Source organism: Rhinatrema bivittatum, chromosome 10, assembly GCF_901001135.1.
Source record: "Rhinatrema bivittatum chromosome 10, aRhiBiv1.1, whole genome shotgun sequence".
In the NCBI taxonomy this organism is placed as follows: Eukaryota; Metazoa; Chordata; class Amphibia; order Gymnophiona; family Rhinatrematidae; genus Rhinatrema; species Rhinatrema bivittatum.
Genome location: NC_042624.1, coordinates 100,834,987 through 100,854,194, shown reverse-complemented (window position 1 = coordinate 100,854,194; position 19,208 = coordinate 100,834,987). Strand labels below are relative to the sequence as shown.

The 19,208-nt window shown below is 41.4% G+C and overlaps 2 long non-coding RNA genes across 2 annotated transcripts; both read right to left on the bottom strand.

Moving 5' to 3' along the window:
• Positions 1 to 9,667: 9,667 nt before the first annotated feature.
• Positions 9,668 to 14,671, bottom strand: LOC115100287. Its single transcript, XR_003859016.1, has 2 exons — positions 14,488 to 14,671; positions 9,668 to 11,129 (listed from the first exon to the last, which is right to left on the bottom strand). It is a non-coding gene; the product is annotated as an uncharacterized LOC115100287 (long non-coding RNA).
• Positions 12,090 to 14,469, bottom strand: LOC115100288. The gene is made up of 2 exons (XR_003859017.1): positions 13,592 to 14,469; positions 12,090 to 12,494 (listed from the first exon to the last, which is right to left on the bottom strand). It is a non-coding gene; the product is annotated as an uncharacterized LOC115100288 (long non-coding RNA).
• Positions 14,672 to 19,208: the final 4,537 nt, after the last annotated feature.

Here is a 19,208-nt window from a genome sequence, read left to right as displayed (position 1 = left end):
TTTTAAAACCCGCTTGGCATGCGCAGACCTGACAATTTCATGTATCTCCCCGGTTTTGGTGCACAATGGGCTTTAAAAATTCACCTTAATATGTGCAATTTAATTCGGCTCAAAAATAATAGTACAACAACAACACTCATCAAATCTAAAAGCAAAAAATAAATAAATAAATAAAATTGAAAAATACACTGGTTTAAGATCAGAATCCGGTTGCAAATTACTAATTAGAAAGAAAAACAGTGTGCATTAACAGACTTGTAAACCAACCACCACCTCGTATATAAACAATTCCAAAGATATCAAGTCATCCCTTCCCTACAGCAGAAGATCTCATCGACATGCATGTGTAGGTAAGATTTGAGGGAGATGGATTCCTAGCCCAGAAGCCCCCCCCCCCCCCGAGGAAATGTCAGTGGTAGAGCTTAATAGCACTGGCACGTTCCCTCCATTTGGAGCAACTGAAAAATCATCTATAAGTGACCTTGCGGGGCACACCAGATATTACAGATATGGCTCCCTATTACCCATCGTATTACAGACAAATTCTGTCCATCATTCATAATCTTCTCTACAATCCTGATTCAGTACGGCTTTGCTCTCTGTTACGTATATATAAGCCGTCAAGACAGCTCCGTTCAATGGACAAATGTTTGTTAGAAATCCCATTAGTTAGAATTGTCAGTTTAGCTCTAATACGAAAAAGGGCCTTCTCGGTAGCAGGCCTGATATTAGGGAACAATCTCCCAGAACAAATCCAATTGATCCCAAACCATAAAGAGTTCAAAAAACTTATCTGTTCAACAATGCGTATACAGTATAATAATATCCGATTGACATTATCCCTGACATGATATTATCCCAGACCAATAAGTTTGATTTTAATGTATGTATGTTATTTTTTATCTTTTATTCCAGTTATTAATTTTGTGTTAACCTCGTTTTGTTTGAAAATTTGTTTGTATCTCTGTAAACTGCCTAGATGGAGATAATTGCCTTATTGTGCGGTATATAAAAACTTTAAAATAAATACAGTAAATGCACATCAAGAGTATGGTATACAAAGGATTGTGATGATTTGCTTTTTTACTGTATATCTCCATGTGGCAGGATTCATAAGAAGAAAATACCTCCAGAAGTAGAGAGGCAGCACCGTCATTTCTTTTTTTTTTTTTAATTTACCTGATTGCTTCTTCCTGTTTGCTTGAACTTTCAGCATAGTTGGAGGTGTCCCCAACTAGGGCTACATAGTCATGAATCTGCATTTCTAGCTATCTGGAGGGTTTTCTTCCCTTGCCCTTATCTTCCCTTTACAGGAATATTGGGCGACTGGGGAATTTTACTGTTTATAGGGTTGGTTTTTTTTTGGGGGGGGGGGGGGGTGTTTCTTTTTTTTGTTATTTTATTGCATATTTATTGTATATTTTTATTGTGTATACTGATGTAAGCTACTTTGACATGCCAGGAAAAGGAGGATATTAAGAATTGAAAGCCTGAATCCTACCTACATGTGTCACTATTGCAGAACAGCTGGATTTCTGCCCCGCTGGGGGCTATGAATACCGTCTCTGCAGTATCCTGAGCCACTGCTGGCCCGATTCCACCTTCATTTCATAACGCACTTATTCATGACTGCTGATGCCAACAGGAAGGATCCATTTGCTATGGACTTTGGAAACAGTGCACCTACTGCAAATTCTTCATAAATTTGTCTCAAAAAGTGTTAGGTATATTACATACAAGAGATCAGAGGTACACAATTCTTGTTATTTTACATATAATCAAAATGAAAGCTTCTCTCAAAGTATTCAGCTCAGAACAGACTATGCCAGGAAGAGGCGAGCAGTGACTGCTCCTATTTCCTTGCCAGAGCTGCTCTCCTTACTAATCACCATAACAGCATTTCCCATCCCTTTCCTGGAGGCCACACCTAGGCAATCCGGTTTCCAGGACTGCCACAACGATTATGTAGGAGACAGATTTGCAAACGTTGAAGACCCAAGGTATGCAAATCAATCTCATGCATATTCATTATGGAGATCCTAAAAACCCGACTGTTTAGGTGTGGCCTCCAGGAGAGGGTTGGGAAAAACTGCACTATCACTACATAACAGAGCAGACGAGAGGAGGAAAGACCCACACAATGCACACGCAAATTATACATTCTGTGTTTTGTTTTTTTTAAATGAAAAACACATGCTAACTACCGGTACAGTAACGCTTTTCTGTGACTGGAAAACAAAACAAAGAACAATGGCTCTCACCTGCTGTGCCTTAACACATTCACAGTACAATATTGATGTCACAAAGCAAATCTACAGAGAAGAAATGCTGTAAAACGTGGAAATGAAATAAAATGATAATCAAATTATTTACTTTCCAGGGTTATAAATACAGTCAAGTTTTATATTTTCTGTATTGACAATTCAAAAATCATTTCCACAAAAAATATATATATATAATGCTGGTTTATTATTAGACCATATATCTATATATAAAAAATTAGATGTTTGCACTGTCCTGCATTTTAAGTACAAACTCTAATCTTATTTTGAGAATACAACTAAAACAAATAGAAACAATATTTTCTTATCAGGTACAAAGTAACTAAATGCAATAGTGACAGCTTCAGAGTATTTGCTATTAGGCCCAACTATTGTCACCCACATTCTTAACACAAGAGGGCAGTACAAAAACAAGATGGGGGATGTACAAAAATTATATTCCACTACCTTAAAAGCATACTTTGTTACCATTTTGAAAAATGTGCACTTGGAGGTGAATTTTAAAAGCCCGTGTACATTAATTAGGGGGATGCACGAAGAAGCTGGGCTCACGTGGGCAGAGCAGGTTTTTAAAAGCCGCAGAGACACACTCACATCTCCCGCAGTGCGCACATCTCGAAAGTTTTTGAAAAAAGGGGCAGAGCACAAACCAAAGATGCGCGCGTAAATTCTGACACGACCCGGCGCACGCTGAGGCCCCCCCTGCCACGCAGCTTTATTCTGCTATGGATGACGTGCAAGTTAAAATTTAAAGAAAACTAGGCAGATCTGCGGGATTTTAAGGGCCGGGGGGAGTGAAAGCTATCGAACCAGGGAGTTGGAGGACCTCTCTTAACTGGGCAAACTGGGGACTGGTAAAAGCTGGGAACAGCATCGACCCACGCCCCTTTTAAAGCTCCCTGATTTACACGGCAGAAGTGGGATGTGCGTGCGCGGCCGGGCTATTTTATAACACGCGCACATATGCACACCCGTGTTATAAAATGACAGCGTATCTGGGTGCGGGCCAACATACGCGCACCAGTTTGAAAGTTACAGTCCCCTGTGTAGCAAACGGTTGTAAACTAAAAGTGTAACAATGGTGAGTTATTTGCCCCTCCCCCTCCAGGAAACATAAGTCCAAATGACTATGCCAATAGAGGCTAATGAATATTTGTGACAGATCAGCTGCTGCAAACTATGAAAAGCACTTGAATTTGGAAGGAGAACTCTACAAGGAACAAAGGCAGCACTTAGCTGTGAATTTGTGTTTTGAATTTGAATATTATATAAATCCCAAAGCTATGCATGACTAAAATAGAAAAAGACATAACATAACAAAGAAGGGGGGGGGGGAGGGGAGGGTCGATGTTGACAAATACTAGACAAAGCTATTAAAGACCTATTTTTTTCAATCCTTTGTTTATTCTTATCAACCTAAATCCCATTGTTATTTTTAAGTTGTTTATTGTTATATATAAAAACATAACTTTCATTTACAAATACGTTGGGGAAAATTAAAAAAGGTGAGAAAATTTGCAGCGGCGGAGTATATACAAGCCGCATGGAACAAGTTTCCAGAGAAATGTTATTTAGCCTTTCAAATAGTCCTAGGACTAGAGGTCACGCCATGAAACTAACTGGTAGCAGCTTTAACAATAATAAGAAAGTATTTTTTCAGTCAACTTACAATTAAACTGTGGAATTTATTGCCAGAGGATGTGATTGAGGCTAGAAATAGAGCTGGGTTAAAAAAAAAAAAAAGAGACAAGTTATTAACCACATAGATATGGAATCATCACCTCTTATTCTCGGGAATGGCTAACAGGAAATGGATCTGTACATTAATATCTACTGGGACTTCCAAGTGATCTGGATTGGCCACTGTCCGAGATAGATGCAGGACCCAATGGGCTACTGGTTTAACCCAGCAGGGCACTTCCTCTGTTCTCATAAGAGGAAGGTGTCGGAATACATGATGGCAGCTATTTGGCCCATTTGTATGTTAAACTTGAACCAAACCAACATAATGCACAACTGCATACAAGTTTTTTTTCTCAAAGAGCCTGATTTACTGAGGCTTTTCTCCCATTCTGTCTATGGGGAAAATGCTTTGTAAGTGTGGCCCTAAATAAGTCAGATTGAATCTTGGCAGCTTGGCCGTAAGGTTCCAAAAGTGGAAAGGAAGGTTTTTTTCCAAGACAATTTATAAAAAAAAAAACCAAAAAAAAACTCTTGCAGCTCACAAAATACACTCTGTGAGCATTTAGTGTGACTCAGCAGTGATGGTAGCCGATCTGGATCCAAAATTACCATGATAAGCAGTGGCTTACCTGGGCTAATAATGATTTATAAACAAACCAAAATTGCCTCTTAAGGTGGCCGCATAAGAGAATGATACCAGCAAAAACACTCTCTAGGGGGGTGATTATTTACTTTTAAATGGGGAGGAAACGAAAACAGAGGACTTCGTACCCCGCGACGACCTCGGCGACGGCCATAACTGGTCCGATGGACGCTCGTGGTTGGCGCAGCGATACGGTAACGGGACTACAGCCGCTGGAGAGAGGAGGAGGGGGGAGCTGAGCTCCCCTCTCTCCCTGGCTCAGCATCTTCGTTCAGTTCCGTACAGAGGACCCCCCTCTGGCGAATCCGGCGATCACAAGAGGAGCTTTACAACCGGGGCAAGTAATCAACAACCGAAGCGTTGAGGGATCTTGCCAAGCGGGGACCGGGAGGAGCGGCTGTGATGACTTCAAGCCTGAGAGAGACATCAGGGCAAGCCGGAGTGGTAGCTGGCGAATCGAGGGAAATTGCGGGAGTAACCGGCGGAACACCCACAATAGAAATTCCACCTACGGTAAGACCTTTGACTTTTTCATTGGAAACGTTGTGGGAAGCCATAAATGACATGAGACACTCCGTTCTTCAACAACCGATTCCTGTAACAGCGCAAGTTAAACAGCAAGGAGTTAAAATCGAGACTATTTCAAATGAATGCGTGGAATTGGAAAATCAGGTTTCTGCTATCAGGACTGAATTAAACGGGATCCAACAGAAGCAAGTAATGATGATAAAAGATAAGAACACCACTGCTTTGAAGATTGAAAATTTGGTAAAAGGCAGAAATCTGAGGTTTATGAATTTTCCCCAGATACCCTTAAGACCTCCGAGAGATGTTTTTAAGAATTACTTAAAAGAGGTTCTTAAGATCTCAGACTCTGCACTTCCGCCAATAACTAAGATATTTTATCTTCCTAAGTTCAGAATAACACCAACAGAACAAGGAGGTGATATGGATCCAATAAGATCTATATGTGAACAGTTTCCTCATTTTGATCTTTCTACAATCTTGGAGACATCTGATTCGGAGATGGCCGTCCCTGCAACTCTCATAGTGACTTTAGCACTAGAGACTGATAGGGAATGGCTATTAAAAATGGTGTTGAGAAACAGAAATGAGAGTTATTTGGGATGTAGAATTCGTGCTTTCCCAGACGTTTCATGTGAAACCCAGAAGAGGAGAAAAGCTTTCCTCTTGCCGAGACCACAGGTCTTGTTAACTGGGGGGAAATATTTTTTGAAATTTCCATGTAAATGTACTGTTAAATATTTAGAAAACACATGTTTTCTTTGATCCCCCACAATTAACCCAATTCTTAGTTGGGAAAACTCCAATGACAGCTCTAACTCCTGCAGTACCCTGTTTAGAGAGACTCCTGGTGCCTCTTAGAAATGTATTTGTTGCTGTGTAAATGTCTGGAAATTTATTTAAGAGACAGTATTTTGAAATTCTTTAGGTAGTGATGTATCTGCCCCCTCATTTGAGGACTTGAATTTAGAGAGTTGTTAAATTTGGTATTTCTTAATTACATAACTCAAGACTTAAAAAATTATAGTTTGTGATATACGCTCTAATTTTGCCTGCTCAAGATTTGGATCTTGAAATTATTATAAACTTGCATAAATAAATAAAAAAAACCCAAAACACTCTAGCCCCTGAAGCAGACATCCATTGTCAAAACGCTGGCAGTGTCAGGCAATTAATATCAGGGAAGGCAGGAAATAAAGAGTCTAAAGAGACTGCGGCTTTCTTCAACTTACAATAAGTTCTTACCTATTTACCGATATGTATTTTTCTCAGAGGCAGTTTTCTGTTTGAGAAGCCTTTTGATTTGGAGATTAAAAAGATACATTTGATAAAGCTTTAATTCATATTTTACTTGCATTATAAAAATTAAGAAAATAAAAATAAAAGTAAAATTGACACCTACAAAATTAATCTCAAAATTTGAAATTAAAAACGGTATATCAAGTAACCTAAGGCATAACCACAGTTATGGCATATGCCTGGAAATGAATTAAAGCTAATAAGCTAGTCACACCGCTCTTTTTTTTTTTTTCTTTTAATAATGATTTATGACATTTCCTCCAGGAACTTGTCCAAACCACTTTTAAAACCCAGCTATGCTACTTGCCTTGACCATGTCTTGAAGTAACAAATTCCACAGCATGAATGTGCGCTTATTTTTTCACTCGTTTCTTGGATTTGTTTTAAATCTACTACCTGTTGGTTTCATGGAGCAGTATTTGAAATAACCACCCCCTATTTATCTGTTCCACTCCAATCATAATTTTATAAACTTCTATCACATCTTCTCTCCGTCGTCTTCTCTCCAAACTGAAGAGATCTAAACGGTTTAAAAACTTTCCTCATAAGGGAGCTGTTAAATCCCCTTCATCATTTCTGTTGCCTTTCTCTGTAGCTTTTCTAGTTCCACTTTATCTTTTTTATGAGATGGGGATGACTAGAACTGCACACAATACTCAAGGTGCGATTGCACCATGGATAGATACAGAGGAGTTACGATAGGCTCAGTTTTATTCGCCATTCCTTTCCAAATCATTCCTAATATTCTATTTGCTTTTTTCTTTTTTAACACCGTCACCAAACACTGAGCTTAGGACATCAGTGTGTGACACCAAGCTTTTTTGCCTGGATGGTAACTCCAAATATAAGACTCTTATGTGCATCACTCTGCACCTGGCCACATCAAGTTTCATCTGCTATTTTTTTGCCCCATCCTAACAAGGTCCTTCTGCAGTTCCTCATGGTCCGCACATATTTTAACAACTTTGAATACATTTTGTGTCATCTGCAAATCTGACCACCTCACTCACTGCTTCCTTTTCCAGATCATTTATGAATAATGTTAAACAATGCAGGCCCCTATTGATCCATGCAGCACACCACTATTTACCTCTCCCCATTAGGGAAACTGACAATTTAGTACAACGAGCGAGGTGATCAAATTTGCGGATGACACTAAATTATGCAGAGTAGTTAAGTCTCAAGCGGATTGTGATGAATTGCAGGAGGACCTTGTGAGACTGGAAGATTGGGCATCCAAATGGCAGATGAAATTTAAACATGGACAAGTGCAAGGTGATGCATATAGGGAAAAATAACCCTTGCTGTAGTTACACGATGTTAGGTTCTATCTTAGGAGCTACTACCCAGGAAAGATCTAGGCGTCATACATTGAAATTGTTGGCTCAGTATGCTGTGGTGATCAAAAAAGCAAGCAGAATATTAGGAAGGGATTGGTAAATAAAACGTAGGATGTCATAATGCCTCTGTATCGCTCCATGGTGAGACCGCACCTTGAACACTGGTCACCACATTTCAAAAAGAGATGCACTGGAGAAAGTGCAGAGAAAGGCGACCAAAATGATATGGGGCATAGAACGGCTGCCCTATGAGGAAAGGCTAAAGAAGTTAGAGCTGTTCAGTTTGGAGAAGAGAAGACTGAGGGGAGGTATGATAAATGTCTACAAAATCATGAAAGGACTTGAACAGGTTAATCTAAATCAGTTATTTACTCTCTCAGATAATAGAAGGACTAGGGGGCACTCCATGAAGTTAGCAAGTTGCTATTTAAAACAAATTGAAGAAAGTTATTTTTCACTCAGCATACTGTTAAGCTCTGGAATTCATTGCCAGAGGATGTGGTTATAGCATTTAGCCTAACTAGATTTAAAAAAGGTTTGGATAAGTTCCTAGAGGAAAAATCCATAAACTACTATTACGGTAATTAATAAGCAATAGTAGCTTGTGATTTATCTAATGTTTAGGTACTTGCCAGGTGCATGTGACTTGGATTGGCCACTGTTGGAAAATAGGATACTGGGCTTGATGGACCCTTGGTCTGATCCAGTATAGCATGTTCTTATGTTCTTACCAATCCACTATAAGACACTGTGCTTCCTCTCTCATGATATTTTGATTTCCTACGAAGTCTCTCATGAGGGGTTTTGTCAAATGAATTCTGAAAATAAAGATACAACCTTAGCCACATGTTTATTAACTCCTTCAAAGAAAAATCCAGTACATTGGCAAGGCAAGACTTGCATTTGGAAGATCCATGTTGGCTATTCCCCAGTAGGTCTTGTCTATTTGTAAGTCCATTAAGCTTGTTTGTAAAAATAGCTTCTACAGAGACAAATACATCCCACAGCAGCCTGGATATCTTTTCTGCAGTGTGAGTTTTAGATATTTACATGGCTTAAGAATTTGATAGAATATAAAACATAAGAAAAAACAGGAAATAATAGGCCATCCAGGTAAACAGCTTCAATTCCCCTTTGGGTATTTTCCTTGGGGTGTTTCAACATAGGATGACTCAAGCATGCTGACAAACTAATCTATTTTTGTTTTGTCCTAGCTGTTTCCTCTTGCTATTTTAGGCTTCCAGCTCAAAATCAGAACCAAGGTTGGGATCTGGCGCCAGCAGCCCCTTTCACGACTACCTGGTGAGTTTCCTCCTATTTCATATCCCCCTCCCAACTCACTTGGCTCTGCTATTGCAGTGACTGTCCTTGGAGCCAGGCATGCACCAGGGCTCCTCCTGGAACCCTGGTGCCCAAGCCTGGCCACTAGGTGTCACTGGTGTATACCAACTGTGAATCCTCCTTCCCCCCCCACTCTCCCTCATCTACAGCCCTGACCAGTCCAAGAAGCAGGGTCCCGACTCAGGAATCAAACCCAGATCCTCTGCATGGCAATGTGCAGCAGTGCCACTCAGCCACCAGACCAAATAAATACAAACCCTAGCAAAACTTATCTTTTATGCATTAAAAGGCCGACATAATACTGTGCGCTGGCCACAGGGCAAGCCTCACACAATTGGACGCGTATCCATAACCCTCAATGCAAAACTGAGGTTAGCGCGTTCCGATTGGATGAGTAAATAATAGCTCTCATCACATGTAAATCAACGTTGATGAGGCTATTACCTATTTCTCTAGGGCACAATTCCCCCTAGCACCTCCTTTTTATTGTGGATCAGCGCATGTTAAGGGAGAGGGGTGCTCAATCATGAGCGTCCGTTTAACTCGCACCAATACTGCATTGGCCTGTAGAGGCTGAATCTGCTCGTGTTTTTTTTTTTTTTTTTAAAGTCTGAAGCCCACAGTGAAAGTTCAGTATGGTACGTGCATAAGAGAATTATTTTTCATACAGAGGTACTTACACAATTTTGATTACAGGAGCATTAATTGTGTTTTAAGATACTGTGTGGCCTCAATTCTACAGAACTTCTGAGCACAATCAACGTATAAGTCCACGGAGAGAAAGTGCTATAGGTTAAACTTCCTATGCTGCAAGCATGCTTTCCAGGTTGGCTCAGGAGATACCAGGCTCTGTCCCCAGACATCTACCCCTGTGCAAATCCAGACCAGCACAGGCAAGTTGTGCAGCTGCATTTGTTCATTTATTTACTTAAAAAGATTTCTATACTGCTTAGATACTAGATTCAAGGCGGTTTACAAAGATAAAAAAATATTCATAATAGTTAAAAACCTAACCATTACAAAACAGAAAAACAATGCTAAAACATATCTAGCATCATCTAAAATACACTGTGACAAGGCAACTGCAGATGAAAAAGTGCAACTAAATACAGTTAGGTGTCAGACACCAGATTAAGAAATGCTTTTCCAAAAACTTCTGAAGATTTTTCTGCAGAAAGTGGTTCTTGGGGGGGGAGGGGGGGGCAGTAAAGTGTCAGACTGGACCTACCATTGCCTCTACATAATATCGTATTATATGAATAATATTTCTGTTGCACTTATTATAATTTTTTTTTGTATTTGTTAGCTCTGAACTGTAAACCACTTCAATATGTGAAGTGAAATTGTGGTAAATTAAGGATTGTAACACACTAAAAAGCACACGAGCTGAACACGCTGGATGGAAATGGCGTGTGCAAGAGACGAAACTGCTCTGTCAGAGGAGCTCAGCACTGAGGGTTCCAGGAAAAATGGGACAAAACAAGGCTGGCTCTGGCTTCGTTCCCTGTCAGTCAGTGAGGAAAGACGTACTGGAGCATGAATGTAGCCACTATAGCTCAGACAGATGATCCTGAAGCACTCTGAAAACTCTAGGAAAGCCTCTATGAGTACCACCGTTTTTATTGTCCACCGGCTGGCCCTGCAGTCACTGAATGTTTTTTGTCTGCACGCGCCTCTTATCCAGTCTCATCCATAATATCTGAATGGGAAGCTTTCTTGCTGCAAAAACCTCCATCCATGGCTTCTCTGCTTACCACGGAGCATGAGAAAAATTAATTTAGATCGCGTTGGTCAGCCTGTCCACCTACCTGTTAGCATCAACCAGAAGTAGAGCAAACATTTTGGACAGTTTTCCCAGTACTATTATTATTTGTTACCTTGTTGTATTATTGTCCCTTCTTCTATTTGCCTTGCTTAATCTCCTGTTGCTGGCATTTATCTTCTATTTCTTTAATGTGAATGCAAATTCAGGCCACATAAGCCAACAAAATTGCCTGCAGAAAGCACAACACTGTCCTGTGGATATAACATAACAGCAATACTTTAAAATTACATAATACAAACAAATAAATTTATTGTACATTTCAGATTCCTGGTTTTCTCTTAGTTTCATTATGAAACACCACCACACAACGTGACCGCAGTTCAACCTGGGAGCAGCTGTCTGTCCCAAAGAAATTTTGTCATTGGACCCAGAAGGGAAGCTTGAGAGCACCTACCAGAAAAGAAAGAATACAAAAGATACAGAGGGATGCAGAAGGCCTGGGTGTGATATCTGACTCAGGTCTTCTGCTCCCCAGGTCGGCCAGAGTCCACAGCCCCCTGAGGCTGGGGGAGGGGTGGGGAGACTAGTTAGGCACTGGTGACACCTAATGGCTGAACTTACGGCCCAATATGGCAGGGTTCTGGAAGAAGCCCCGATGCATGGCCCCCAGCTGAGGACCATCACTGCAATGATGGCGGAGTAGTCAGTAGTACGAGAGGGAATATAAAATAGGGAGGATGGTGTGTTGAAGACTCAGAGGAGCAAGAGGAAACTGCCAGGTCATTAAAAAAAAAAAGTATAGGAAATAGATCCATGCAGGAAATAAGTTTTCAATTCCACAGTTTAGGCTCTTGTATCTTAGGCTATCTGAGGCTGGAAGCACAGTGTGAGGGCAAGGAAGCAGAGAGGGAGTCCTCACCGACACTTTCCGACGGCTCAGAGAGCGGCATCGGATGAACTGCAGTGCGAGTTCTCAATCACAGGAGGACCCCTCAAGGCAATTGGGCAGTTAGAATAAAGTTTAGATGTCATCTATTGAAGTAGCTTGAATGTCCAGTCTCTTGTCTTTTGTTCTACCATTTATACGATTTTATGTTTTATTAATTTGTACCCCCACCTTGAACAGTGGATAAGTGCAGGTAACAAGTCTTATAAATAAATAAATAAATAAATAAGGCATGGCATAAAACAAAGGGAACAGCAGCAAAGCATGCCCATAACTGTCCATTTAATGTATTGTGTGCTAACAGAGTAGGTCCTGATTAAGACTGGAAAATACTGAAGTTAAAAAAAAAAAAAAAAAAAGACAATGATCAAATATATATATAGTTTTTACAAAGAACTAAACATAATTTTACAATGCAGTTGAAGAAAAAACGTTTGCTATACATGACAAGCCTGAGATGTTCTATCCCACCGATCTTTAGCAGCTATTCCAGATTATGTTAAATATGAACTGTAGAAGCATTCAGATGCATCCTGGAGTGGAACTGATACTGGCTGCGAGTCAATCACACGAACAATTTAATAAATAACTGTCATTCACCACTCTTTGCACTCAGCTATGTGCCCAGATGCTTCCCTCCTGGAAACAAGGTTCCCCATGAAGACCCATTCTGAAAGACAATGCAAAATCTTCAAAAGGCAGCACCTGCTTTTATACCACAGATATTACTTCCGACTTTGCACTGTATGGTTTACACATGGAGTACACACAGACTGATGCAGTCACTTGGCTGACAGGTATACCACGCAGGGGCTAGACCCGAGTTTGTGAACAAACACCCAGACTGTCATGAAAATTATACTGTAAAAGAGCAAACTCATGCCACATCAAATGATCCTTTGATTCAAACTACAAATGTCAGAATAAGAAGAGAGATGCATATGATTGATTCATTTAGGTTTACATTAAAAAAAATGATATGAATCTCCCTCCACTCACTGTTTTCTGCACAAAGGTACTCTAGCAATCTGTTTTAGTCACACACATTCTCTCATACATGCAAATCACCTATACTTTGAAGGCAAAACCCTGAAACTGGAAAAGAACATTACAACAAGGGTTCTATACCCAGTCCTCGGGACACACCTAGCCAGTCGAGTTTTCAGGATGTACACAATGAATATGCATGAAACCCATCTTCATGCACTGCCTCCACTGTATGCAAATCTCTCATATACATATTTACTGTGGATGTTTTGAAAACCTGACTGGCTACAGGTTGGGAACCACTGCAGTAGAACATACCCACATTTTAAAACATCAGAAGAAAAAAAAAGTATTTTAATGCCTTTTTAATCCTACTGGAAGGGAGCAGCATTAAGACACAATTACATTAGTAGATAAAAAAAAAATAGTGTAAGGATAGGGATAGCTAAAAATTCTTAACGGTGGTTAAAAGATTTCCAGACTCAAAATACTAAACACATTGGCCTAGCTATGACCCTCTGCCCTGCATTACAGTTTTGGGATAGTTAAATGACTCAAGTGCTTGTTTTCTGACATGCCTTACACTCCCTTATCCTGCCCAGAGCTTTCTGGTATCGCAAGCGAAAGCACCTTAGACGGGACCCAGCACGAGGGGGAGGGGGGCACCTTCGGATTAGGTCCGCCTTCGCTCTTCACTGCAGTTCATCTATCCTGATCTCTTTAATGCAGGAGATCAAGGAAATACTGGAAACATGCCCAACTACGTTTATATGGCAATACCTTTTTAATTGGACTAACAATACATCATTAGCCTTCGAGAGCTACCGTAATACTCTCTTCCCCAACCATCATGGCACCGCACAAACAAGCAAAGGAAAACAAGTTCGGCCAGGGGAACCTGCACGTTGGGGGAAATCCGCCGGAAAAGGAGTTTGGCGAGCCGCAGCACCTTGGGACAGCTGTCAGGCGCCGCCAGCCCCTGCTCCAGCTCCTCCTCCTCCTCCAGAATGCCATTCCTCGGCCCAACCTCCCGGGCTCCTCCCCGCTGGATCCTTCATGTAAACAACTTCCAGCTCTATTTACAATCACTTGACTGCAAGGGACCAATGCCAACGTTCTCCGGGAAAATACAGAGTGCGCCACAGCGAGGAAAAAAAAACAAAACACCCCAAACCAAAACAAACCCCCATCCAGCGCTTACAAAAACAGCCCCAAACCGCTTAAAACCCTGTGCCAATACTCGCACAGAGCTCGAAAAAAAAACCAGCTGCTATATCTCCCACTTCCCAAGCAGCAGCAGGGTGGGCAGAGAAAAATAAAAGCAGGCGGAGGGGGAATTCCCGGAGCGTTCGTTGCTGGCTGCCTAGGCACCTTATGCCCGAGGCGCACGCAGCCCTCCCCTCCGCGTGTCAACAAAAGAGCCGAACGCGCCCAGCGAGGAGAAAACACCCCAAACGCTCGCCCAACGCCGTTCCCCCAACGCAACATCAGTAAAACGGGGTCCACCCCCCACCCAACAAAAATAAAACGACGGACAGGTGGCAAGGGGTTTCGCCGGCCACACGCGCTTGAGCTGAAGGTCCCCAGCATCTAACGGCGTTTTGGTTTTACTAGCGCGGATGCCCAGATTCCAACGCCCTGCAGTACATTCGGACACATTTATAATACACACCCACCCTGGGGCAGCAAGAGCCCGCCGCGCGCCACGGGGGCTCTGCCACACGCGCGCGTCTCCTCTCCCGCGCCCGCTATTGTTCTTCTTTCCTGGGTTCCGCCGAGAGACCGGCTCGTGACGCAGAAGCAGCAGCGGCGGCTGCAGCAGTCGTAGCACCGCGGCTAGCGCCATTTTTGTGTTTTTAATAAATCTCTCTGCCATGTGATAGAAATAAAAAAAAAAAAAAAAAAAAAAACTTCCGGGTCTCATGACCGAAATGAGAAAAACAAAGGAGCTGAGGCGTCGCTGCCAAAAAAACAAAACAAAACAGAAAGGGGAAATAAAAGAAATACATCAATTAAAAGCGTACTTGTGTGGGTTTTGTAGAGATGGTGGTCTTTTACTATAGAAGAATAATAGCATTTTTAAAAAAAAATTCCTAATACCGACAGCACTGTGCAGAGATGCAAAGCTAAGTCAAATAATTTGTTTTTGAAACAGAGAATATTAGGGTTGTTGAGTCCCACGGTTTTAATAATAACCTATATTTAATTGGTTATAATAAGAATATCCCTTCATTTCTATTTTCCTGGAGGCTGTCATACAGAGCAGAATTGTAAAGCATGCTATGGCTCCTTATAAACAGAATTGATCACTATTAAAGATCTTCTACTGCCTCAAGCAGAATTTAGACAATGTTTAAATATTTTTCTCCCAGCTTTCAGAAGCAATTACAGAAACTTATTTGAAACCCTAAACCATTACAATTAAGCATTCTGCTTATGTTTTTAGAACAAGATGTTTTCATGCATATATCAGTCAGAAATAATTTGCAGGCACTGGGCTTCATTAAAAACAAACAAACAATTTTTTCCCCCACAGGTTCATATAAAAGGCCTTTTGCTTTTCTAAAAGGCGAAATGCAGTCTTTTAACAGAGTGCCACATTCTTGTATACCACTTTAGACTGTGCAGTAAGTGATTTCTGCCAGTAGAGAGCATAAAGAGACTCCACTCTGTAAGTTTCCAGACTTGTCCAAGGGAGTCTGGGATGAGATATACTGTCAGCCTGTAATTTCTGTGTTGGGATCTGTAGTCGTTTGACTTGTTCTGTTTTCTCAATAAGAGATGTATTTAGTGTTGTCTATTCATTATAGCACGATCGTTGTCTGAGTTCAGTGAGTGAGTTCTATGGTAGTAGAGGTGGCCAACTCTGGTCCTCAAGAGCCACAAACAGACCTTATTTTCAGGATATCTACAATGAATATGCATGAGAAAGATTTGCATACAATGGAGGTAGTGCAGACTCCATAGTCTCAAAGGAGCCCCTGTTCCATCCCCTTGCCACCCCTGGAGGTGGCCGAAATTACCTCAGAAAGATAATATTTTGGGGGGAAACCCCTATTGACTGCCACTTATGTTTAAAGTTACAGAATAATAGTTTGCAACTTCAAGACTGGTGAAGCATGTGATGCCCTCCACATAATCTGAGTTTGGCTTCTGCCCACTCCATAACACTGAATCATTGTTATTGGACAGCTTTGATACATTCGGCTTGGATTGGATAGGGGTTCTTGTTTTCTGCTAATGCTATTAGACATTTCTTCGGCTTTCAACACTATTAACTACAATATCCTTCTGTCTCATTGGGTTGTCTGGGGAGCTCATCTACTGTACTTTCTTGGTTTGCTTCTTTTCTGTCTGACTACTCTTTTAGAGTATGAATTGGAGACAAGTCTTCATTCACTTCCCACTGGACTGCCACAAGGATCCTCTCTCTCCCCTACAATATTCAATATATACTTGGCACCACTTTGCACTGTGTTGGGTTCTCTTGAGGTCTCTTTTAAACTATATGCTGATGATATTCAGTTTTTCTTTCTCATCTCCCTGGACTTTAGCACTGCTTTACAAAAACTCATTCTCCATCTCTTAAAAGTGCAGAGCTGGTTGTCTGACCATAAGCTTGCTTTAAACATCAACAAGACTGAGGTGGTGATTTTGGCAAGGGTGCTTCCAACACGTGTCCTCCTACAACAAGCACATTTCCTTGAAGCTGTGGGGAAAAAGGTGTTCAATTCTGTGTCTCTCATTGCTCATCCAGAAGCCCATCAGCTCCAAATGGTGCAATATATATTTACACCCCTGCACCAGATACAGGATGTCATTGCTCAACTTCCGTAAGCCGTGTTGCCTGAAGAGCACAAACTACTTGCAGATGCTGGGGACTGCACCAAACACCTTACCAGATCGTCCCATGACATCTTTTATACTGCTTCAGGTGCTACAGCTACTGCCATTGCCACTAGATGTTTTGAGTGACTCAAGGCTGTCTCCGCGAAGATGTACACGAGAAATTTGCAGATGCTCCTTGTACTGGTGCCATTCTTTTTGGTGATAAGATCAAGGCAGCGCTAACTCATCTTAAGGATCAGGTTTTGGTGATGCAATCTTTGTCCCTGCTTTTCATATCACAACAGAGGCACAAGCAATCTGCTTACCAATATCATGGTAAGCCTTTCTACTTCTATTAATGTTGTAGTTACCAGCAACACTACTATCAGTATCGTACTCATCAATCTCAGCAGTTTTCTGCTTCTTCCACTGCTCCACGACACCAGCCTCAAAACCATTCTCATTCCCAGGATAACTCTCAGTTGCAGGCATAGCAATCTTCCCTGCCATCACTCCAACCCCTACCCAGCCACCCCAAAAAATAGAACCTTGGTGGTCTAGGAGGGGGCAGGTGGACCCCCAACCCAATCCCCTAAGCCCAGGTACCCCGGTACCTCGAATAGGTCTCTTCGGACCTGGATATATGTGAAACAAATATTCATGAGACCAAAGATGAGACATAAGGTTTACCCTGGATGAAAGTCGAGCAGAATCCTAGGCAGCCCAGATGTGCAATGGTAGTGAGCTTAACAAACAAGCTTCAGAAGACCTGGCTGGACCTGACAGACTTGCATAGGCATGCTGGCATATTATATGTGCATTGCCGTAGGCAAACATAGATGAGATAGTAGAGAAAAAAGTCAGAGATAAGACAGACATTGACATGGAAGAAAACCAGCAGGGAGAAACACAAATGACAAAGATCTATTTCAGTGCCCTGGGGGAAGGCATGCATTGTACTTTCTGTCTTCCAGGATCTTGTTGGCTACAATCTTCAGCATATTAGGATGCCTGTTTCCTGGCATTGTTATTGCCTCTTCTGGGTCTTACTAAGCCTCCTTCCATTTATGTCCAAAAGTATTTTGTATTTTTATAATTTTCACTCTTTATTGCATATACTAACATGATATTGGGGTTAATGAGTTGGTTTGTGATTATGTGTTGAGAGTTGCACGAGGCAGTGGTAGGTTCCTCTGCTCCAATGTTATGGGCCATTGTACCAGTGGGAGAACAGGAGAAAGGATTATAATGCTAAGTCCAGTTGTTTAGTACCAATTCAGCAAGTCTGAGACTACAACAGCGTCATCTTTGGGAGTAGGCTTATTAAATGTAAGATCAGCCAAGAAGGAGTCTTTTATTTCTGACTTGATTTAGGATACAGGGTTAGATGTATCTGGATTCACAGAGGAAGGTGATAATGTTAGTTTGATGGCTGTTTGTCCGTAGGATATCAGGTAGATAGCAAGTTCAGATCCATAGGAAACGGCGGGGGAGTGGCATTTATTTTTCATTTTCTATTCAGGATCAGTATTAGGCACCCTAGGCAAATCTTACAGCTTTGCGCCTGTCCCCCACCCTAGCCTCCTTAAACTCAATTAAAAGTTATGGATTTATAATAGATTTTACAAGAAAGAGGACATTCAAAATACAGTAAGAACATAAGAACATAAGAAATTGCCATGCTGGGTCAGACCAAGGGTCCATCAAGCCCAGCATCCTGTTTCCAACAGAGGCCAAACCAGGCCACAAGAACCTGGCAATTACCCAAACACCTAGAAGTTCCCATGCTACTGATGCAATTAATAGCAGTGACTATTCCCTAAGTAAACTTGATTAATAGCAGTTAATGGACTTCTCTTCCAAGAACTTATCCAAACCTTTTTTGAACCCAGCTACACTAACTGCACTAACCACATCCTCTGGCAACAAATTCCAGAGATTTATTGTGCGTTGAGTGAAAAAGAATTTTCTCCGATTAGTCTTAAATGTGCTACTTGCTAACTTCATGGAATGCCCCCTAGTCCTTCTATTATTCGAAAGTGTAAATAACCGAGTCACATCTACTCGTTCAAGACCTCTCATGATCTTAAAGACCTCTATGATATCCCCCCTCAGCCGTCTCTTCTCCAAGCTGAACAGCCCTAACCTCTTCAGCCTTTCCTCATAGGGGAGCTGTTCCATCCCCTTTATCATTTTGGTTGCCCTTCTCTGTACCTTCTCCATTGCAACTATATCTTTTTTGAGATACGGCGACCAGAATTGTACACAGTATTCAAGGTGTGGTCTCACCATGGAGCGATATAGAGGCATTATGACATTTTCCGTTTTATTAACCATTCCCTTCCTAATAATTCCTAACATTTTATTTGCTTTTTTGACTGCTGCAGCACACTGAGCTGACGATTTCAATGTATTATCTACTATGACGCCTAGATCTCTTTCTTGGGTGGTAGCTCCTAATATGGAACCTAACATTGTGTAACTACAGCTAGGGTTATTTTTCCCTATATGCAACACCTTGCACTTGTCCACATTAAATTTCATCTGCCATTTGGATGCCCAATCTTCC